This window comes from Macaca thibetana, chromosome 2 (assembly GCF_024542745.1).
Source record: "Macaca thibetana thibetana isolate TM-01 chromosome 2, ASM2454274v1, whole genome shotgun sequence".
Lineage (NCBI taxonomy): Eukaryota > Metazoa > Chordata > Mammalia > Primates > Cercopithecidae > Macaca > Macaca thibetana.
In genome coordinates this window covers 7,799,163-7,807,719 of record NC_065579.1, presented here as the reverse complement: position 1 = coordinate 7,807,719, position 8,557 = coordinate 7,799,163, and positions in this window count along the sequence as shown.

The window sequence follows — 8,557 nt, the reverse complement described above, 5'->3', positions numbered from 1 at the left end:
AAGTCAATTAGGAGGAGTCTGAAATCAATGTTTATTAAAAATTATCTTCTCCAAAGTGTCATATTCTCTAAGATGTTACTTTTTCCCCATGATTGAGAGATTCACCCTTTCTCTAATAAATAACTCCGCTGAAATGTATTACAAACTTAATTCAAATGATCCAATAGTCAAGGTTTAATCAGAAGATAGATAGGAAACACTTAGTTGGTTAAACAGAGGAAGCTGAATATAAAGAATTATTAATGATGACAAAAGAGTAACTATCTAACTATCAGATATAAGGAAAGTATGGTACTCTAGAGTGGAGGGAGTACCCAAGAAGGGATAAAATTGGAATGCATTCAGACCTTCGCCACAGGTTAGCAGGGATGGCCAGAGCTGGTCTGCAGTTATAGGGAAAACAATAGGCAAGTTTCTAGGGAGCAGGTGAGCTGTAGGTGATTGGCAGCCTGTGTTGAGACCGTGTATTCAGAGTCCTGGTACTAACAGAGGATGGGAACAACCTTGCAGATGAAGCCATGCTGGGTACATGACTCTCCAGGCTACTGGCAACTTGGGCTTATCCAGACAGTCTGGACAGGTAGTTATTTTTAGATCTGTAAGTGGCTTTGGAGGTCACTGAATCACCTTCCTTGACAGTTGAGAAAAGTGAGTCTTGAGCAAAAGGAATTTTCCCACATTTGTACAAAGGTGTAGTGGCAGAAACAAAATTGAGGTTTGGATACAATGGCTGGCAGGTTCGGATTAAAAATCAAAACCAAAGCCACAGACTAACACACAAAACCACTCTCTAGTTTTGTTTTAACTTTATTTCTACAACTGGTGAGTATAGTTATAAGAACAATGAATCAAGCTCAATCATTTGTGTGCAATTAGTCCATTTCGGTTTATGTTAAGAACCTTCCGTGCTATGACCTGAGTGCACTATCTAATTTGGGAAATGCAAAGGTTTTGTGTCCGAGGGGATCTGAGGGAATCCTTAGCATGTTATGTTCTTACTCTTTCTAGAGCAACCATTTGGAGACTTTTTCTCAAAAGCACTTTTATCCAGTTGCTTAATATACTTACCAGTTCCTAAATCCCCTCGCTGTTTGAGTCCTAGCATTGCTCTGAATTTCCTAGCATTGCTCTGCCTTTCTCACAGGAGAAAGCTCAGTACAAAATGCTGGTTGCTAAGCAGTGCCTATTTTTACTCCACTTGAGCGGAATAGAGACCCACTCAATGAGCTTCTGTCATTGAGACTAGTGATGAAACAGTTACTGCAGGTTAAAAATTTATCAGTGTTTTTCTATGGAATCCATAGCAAGGCATCTGGGGCAAGAGTGAAACTTATGACCAAGGGACCTGGCTAAGGTAGATATTGATATAATGATTGGAAAAACTCAAAAATACAGACATCAAGTATTGGTTGAGCACCTACTATGCTTAAGGTACTGCATTAGGCAATTGGAATAAATTATTGGACTAAACAGATTTGGTCCCTGATTTCACAGTGCTTATAGAGTAGATGAAAAGACAGACAAAAAAACAGAAGCACTAAAATGACAAATAGTGATAAAAAATAAACAGGTTGCTAAGAAAGAATAGCAAAGAGAAAGGGAGTTTGTTTTAAGTAGGTTACAAAGAGAAAGACTTTCTGAGACCTACATGCAAAGACCTGGAAGGAGTCAGGCAGAATCATAAGTTCCTGAAAATGTTTGGGTGAGGCTGGGATGAGTATAGGGGCTGTGAGAAGTAATAGGTGGGCAGTCCATTGCCTCTACGATTAAAATACATGCAGTGCCAACAGCTTCTCGCAAACTTTACCTCTAAATCCTTAGCCCAAGCCACTATCATTTCTCACCCAGATTGTTGCAATGGCTTTGTGACTGGTCCCCTGCTTTGCCTTTCCGCCTGCAGTCAATGATTCCCCAAACACTCAAAGAGATCCATTAAAAATAGATCAGATCACGGTAATCCCCTGCCCAAATTCCTCCAGCACTTTTCTATCCCACTTTAGGCATGAGAAGAAACACCTTACAATAACTGAAAGGCCAACCTTTTGTATCTCTGGCCAACCGCTGTATCTCTCACTTCACCGACTCCTCCTCCTCCCCTTGTCCACCCCGTTTTAGCCACACTGGCGTCTTTGCTGTTCCTCAAACACGACGAGTTTGCTCGTACCTCAGGACACTTGCAGTTGCTGTTTTATCTTTCTGGAATCTTTCTCCAGTTAACTGCATGATTTACTGTCTTGCCTGATTTAAGTCTTTGTTCAAATGTCACCTTCTGAAGTAGTCCTTCTCTGATCACATATATGAAATTGCACTATCCCCAGCACTCTACTCTCTTTTTTTTTTTTTTGCCTTATTCTTCTCAATAAAACTTATTGCATCTGACATACTGAATATTCTATAATTTATTTTACATGAATGTGGAAAACAGAGTTTTAGTAAGCTCCTTTGAATGGTGAAATTATTTAAATGCACTTTAATTTTTAGAACAGCTTGATATTTTCAGAAATATTGAGGAGATAGCACAGAGCATTCCTCCATACCTGACACCCAGTTTCTCTTATTATTAATGTTTTACTTTAGTATATTTGTCATAATTAAGGAACCCATATTGATACATTATTACAAGCCAAAATCCATTGTTTATTCAGATTTATTTAGTTTTTGTCTAATGTCCCTTTTCTATTCCAGATTCCATCCAGAATATTCATTCAATTAAGTTGTCATGTCTCCTTTAGGCTCCTCTTGGCTGTGACAATTTCTCTGACTTTTTCTGTTTTTAATGACCTTGACAACCTGGAGGAGCACTTGTCAGAGGTATTGAAGGATGCTGCTCTATTGGACATTTTCTGATGGTTTTCTCGCGGTTAGACTGAGGTTATAGGTTTGGGAGAGGACGTTCACAGGGGGAAAGTGCCATTTTTGTTACATCTAGAGTCTTACTATCAGGATAAATTGTGACTGATGATGCTGACTATAATCACCTGACTGAGAGAGTGTTTGTCAGATTTCTCCACTACAATGTTCCTTCCCCCCTCTTTTTCTTACTGTGTTCTTAGGAAGAGGAAGTCACTATGCACAGCTCCCACTTAAGAAGCTCTAATTCCTTGAAGGAACAGTATCTATGTAAATTATTTGAAATTCTCCTCCATGGAGATTTGTCTCTTCTCACCTAGTTGTCAATTTATTCAATTTTTTTATCAGTATAAACTCATGGATATTTATTTTGGTAATAATCCAATACTAGTATATTTTGTGGCTCCAATTGTTCCAACTGTGACCATTAGGAGCCTTTTCAGTTGCCCTTATACCCATTTAATATATCTCCAATAATTTTTCTTTTCTTTCTTTCTTTCTTTTTTTTTGGTGTTTTCTAACTTTCTGGTGTTGCAAAATGTTCCAGGTTCATTGTATTGCCGGCCCCAGTCCTAAAATCAGCCATTTTTCTAAGGTAGCAGTGAATCTTTGTCAATGAAATTATTTCTATCTCTCCAGCACCTAGAACATTACCTGGCATAACAGGGTTATTCCATAAATATTTGTTGAATGGATAAATTAATACATTGGAAGCAAGGGTAATAGATAGGGCAGTTAGTGTCAAAAGTCCCTCTCCATATCTGACTTTCCTCTCATCACGGCAAGTGGGATCCAGTACTTTAGGATAAAACCTTTCATGGGCACTATGGCAGGACCTGAATTTGCTTCCTTCTCAAATGTTACTATTTGGGAAGCAATCATCCTGAGAAAAGTGTATGAAAACTCATGATTTGTTTATTTTAAAATTATAAGCTTTGCCTGTTTAGTCAGAATCAATCAATACTTCCCACTTTCTCATTCCCTAATTAAATATGCATTTTTTCTTTTAATCCTTAGTTTTCTGCCTCTTGCTGTCTCCCATTAGGCTTTGAATGGCTTGAAAAGAATAATGTCTTATTTTGTTTAGTGCCCAAAGCACCAAGGGAGCTGATACACAGGAAGCTCTTGGCAAGTGGCTAAAATGACAAGGTGCACAAAGAACAAATATGAGAATAATATTAACTATCATTGAGGCAATACTAATTCAAATTCCACTGCAAGCATACTCAAAGATCTAAGCTTTTTTTTTTTTTTTTTTTTTTTTTTGAGACAGAGTCTCGCTCTGTCGCCCAGGCTGGAGTGCAGTGGTGCTATCTGGGCTCACTGCAAGCTCCACCTCCCGGGTTCACGCCATTCTCCTGCCTCAGCCTCCCGAGTAGCTGGGACTACAGGTGTCCGCCACCAGGCCCGGCTGATTTTTTGTATTTTTACTAGAGACGGGGTTTCACCATGTTAGCCAGGATGGTCTCAGTCTCCTGACCTCGTGATCTGCCTGCCTCGGCCTCCCAAAGTGCTGGGATAGATCTAAGCTTTTTAACTAAACAATTGCCTGAAAAAGAGTGTGCTTCAATTTTGAACACTTAAGAGACAGAAAAATTTCTCAAAAATGAATTCACTCTTCAACTAATGCTAAATAACTACCTTTTCTCCCCCACTTATTTCTGTTGTTTTCCATAAATTCTAGTAAACAGTAATCTCCTTCTGAATGCAGAATGACAAAACTTTTAAAATATTCCTAAAGTATGGTTTAATTCCTTCATTTTAAAGATGGAGAGATTGTGGCCCAAGGAGTAGACACATAATCTGTTCATGTTCACACAGGACTAAGTTTAGATGTCAGCCTCACTGCTGTCCACCAACAAGGCTCCATTAATGTTAACACATTTGCATACAAATGGACACTTCACAGTTAACTTTTATGTGGAAAAATACATTTGTTGAATAAAAGAATGGATACTGTAACATAACTAATTCAAAGGTTGAATAATTTTAAAGCATTTAATATTCTTTTAAGTGGAAGAGGAACTGTATATTTAAAATCTATAAAAGACAAAGCTATTATTTCAAAATAATAAACAGCTAACATTTAATCAGAACAGGGGAAAAAAACAACATATATCAAGTACTTGCAATGTACAAGCTGCACTTACATGTTATTAGCTTAAGGTTTTAAAACTAGATGAGTTTTGAGATGTGAAACAAATCCCCATCCCCCTGCCATCCCCCTGCCATCCCCCACCCTGGCCCCTGTCACACAGCTGTTTAGTGACAGACCAGAAGTTTTCTCGTAGGCTCTGTGACTCCTATGCCTGGATAGGTTGTCTTTACTACCCTACAGTATTTGAAAACTCCCAGTCTTGAACAATTCTGCTTGTAGATTTTAAATCAAGTTTCATTTTGTGTTTGTTACACATCCTATCAACGTTGTGTTGATTTAATTAATTATTCGTCGTGTTCTTCATTCAATCCAATTTAATTCAAACAATATTGATTAACTTCCTAGTGTGTTTTGGGCACTATATCCTATGTGCTGGGCAGAAGTAAAACGATAGATTCATTTGTATCCTAAATGGGAAACACACACTCAGATTTAACTCTAATTGAAGGGAATATAATGACAACTTCTTAAACAGATGGACAAAGTGCTTTATAAAGTGTTGTACATGTGTGTTTGTATATAGTAAGAGTACTGACTGGTGTGTGTGTATGCATATGAAAAATCAGCACCATAAATTTATAGTTGTCCTATATGCATATCATGTATATGTAAATACATGCATATAAATGCTATTGTGTAATTTTAGTAGTTTCCTTAAATTTTATCCCCTGTGACTGTGAAGCTTAAAGTGTTTATAGTCTGCTTGTACATAACTCATAACTCAAAAAAATTATACATGCTTTATATATATATATATTTCTTATGATGATGATAGTGGCAATAATCTAAACATGGCTCAAGATTTTGGAAACACAATAAAAACAGAAGGAACAACAACAACAAAAAATAAATAAAGGCTTTACTGGCAAAATTTTTAAAAGAAGAGACTTTCTCACAAAGACTTGAGATTTTCTAACACGTTCATTTTTTATTTCAGACTTGGCACATTGTATAAGCATGCCTTATTTGTCAAATTCCAAATTTATAACTCTCCCTTCCTATTCTCTAGTCTCAGATTAATTTTCTCTGTCATACCTCAAAGAAATTCAGAAAAAAATGCTATTACAGTGCTCCATTTGTCCTGACATACATAAACGGTGAGTTTATAATAGTCAATTTATCCAGCTAATCTCTTCAGAACATTGGTTCTTTAGTCATTGTGAAATTCACATATAAAAGCAGGTCACTTGCAGTCTGACCTTTAAAAGTATCAGTAATGGACTGCACGTTTTTCTGTCAGATGTTGTCTCTCCTCCAATGTCCTTCGTAAGAAATGGTCCCAAGTCAGAAGTCATGAGCTTATATCCAGACAATTGGACAATTACTTCTTTTTAAAATCCTCTTTGCAAATTTAGCCATACGCATGCAAGACTTCCATAAGGAAAAAATAAAACATAACTTAAAATAACGTTACTTAAAGTAACTTAATAAGCAGAACTAGGCTCCTTCTCCCTAAAGCAAAGAAGATGGATGGAGGAGTCAAAAAGAGACCTTTATTTTTTATAAAGAACCAACATAGGATACAAAAGAGCAGTGTGGTATGTTAGGTTTTAACAGAATTGTTTAGAACCAAGGAGTAGAGATGGAGAAGACAATTTGCCAGATTGAACCAATAGAGTGATTTTTTTTAAAAACTTCTCTAAACTTCTTTGCACTCTGTCAATAGCTCTCATCCCATCTTCCTTCTGTGATATCTATTTGTGAGCTCCTACCTCCTGTGAGATTTCAAAAATTGATCGCAGGTAGAGAGTGGGTCTGATTCAGAACGTTCTTCATAATGCTTTCCACAGCACCTTATACATAGTAGGTGCCCGGTAAGTGAGGATTGATTGACTGCAGGTATGGCAAAAGATGCAAGACATATTATGTTTTATATATTAATTATGTATACACATGTTTTTAAGGGTATATAGATTTATAGTGTGTGGCTTCTGTATCCCTGCATAGTGTTGTCAAGTCAGTTTCAGAGAATCCGTTTTGTCCCTTGTTCTTAAAGACATGCCAATGGGTTGAGAAAGACAGTCACATGATTTAATGTTGCCAAATGCATAGGGACTTCTTAGGTGACAAGATATTGGCCCATTGTATTAGCAGGGCTGGCTTGATGGAACCAAATCATATGGTGTTCATGCTCATGTCAGGCAGCTGCTATCAACATTCCTGTGAAAGATGCTGGCAGTCTCCTCCCTCTTGAGATGCCAACTTCATTTAATTAGCTTTCAGACAAGGCAATTTCACCCAATCGTTTTATACACCGAGGCTCTTTTTCAAAGCCTCAGCTCTGAGTTGAGGGTCTTCAAAGGTAACTAGCTTTAAAAAGTGTTGATTATTTAATATAAATGGAGTATGAAAAGCATTAGTGGCATAACCTACTTGAAAAAATGATTACGGTAATTTAAATAAAATTGTCTTTTTGTGTCTTTCTCGAGGGGAAGTCAACTTGTCTAATTAAACCTTAACGCAATATTAGGTAGAGGCTCAGAGTTAACATTTTGAAGTCTAGTAATAAAGATACTGACTATCTCTGTATTACATGGATATAAGCAAATAAAGTCAAAACTGCAAGGCTACGTGCAGGCTTGTGACCGAACAGGACTACACTGAAGCAACGTTGTGAAGAGAACCTAGTGTGGCACTCCTGGATTCAGCTTCCGTTGCTGACAACTGCTATATGTATTTGCCCTCTGGGAAAGTCACATCACTCAATCTGAGCTTCATCTTAAAATGAAAATAATAATTTCTGCCTTTTTACCTTTCTTACATAATAGTTTTGAGGGTCATATTACAGGTGATAATGCTTTGTAAGGCATATTGACGTGCATCAGCATAAAGAATTGTAATTATTACAACAACTTCATGAAAAAACCTTTCCCTATTCTTAAATATTAATGTAGAAGCTGACTCCATAGCTTCTCTGCACCTGGTTCCTCAGACTTCTCTCAATAAATCAGGAAAGCATTTTAAAACCATATATTCTCTGCTGAAATGTTGATCGATCAGAAAGTGTTTATTGAGTGCCTGTGTTAATCAGTAATACATATCAAATACCTATCACATGTTAAAAATTGTGTTTGATTTTGTAGAGAATAAGAATTAGTATTTTCTACCATTCCCTTAAAGTGCCTATGGTTTTTCAAGTACAGGAAACAAGTTAGAAAGAAATTCATGTTGATTTGAGGAGGTGGGGCAGGAACTTTCATTTTGTTTCCATATAATGCACTGGACACTATGTATGTGCTTTAAATGTATTATTCCATTTATAATCATTTACCTTTTGAGATAGAGGTTTTTAAATCTCCATTTTTCATGTATAGACACTGAGCCATAGAGAGAAGTGAAATAACGTGTTCCAGAACCCACAGCTAATCAATCAGAAAGTCGGAAATTCAACCCAAGCCAGAGCATGAGCAAATGATGGGAAAGGCTGTCTAAGTATAGCAGGGCCTGATGGGAGCAATCCCTTCCTCTTCTGTTTCCTGTGGCTTCACTTCCACGTGTTCCACAACTCTGCTCTTTCTCTCTCTGTCTCTCTCTCTCTTTCTCTCTCTC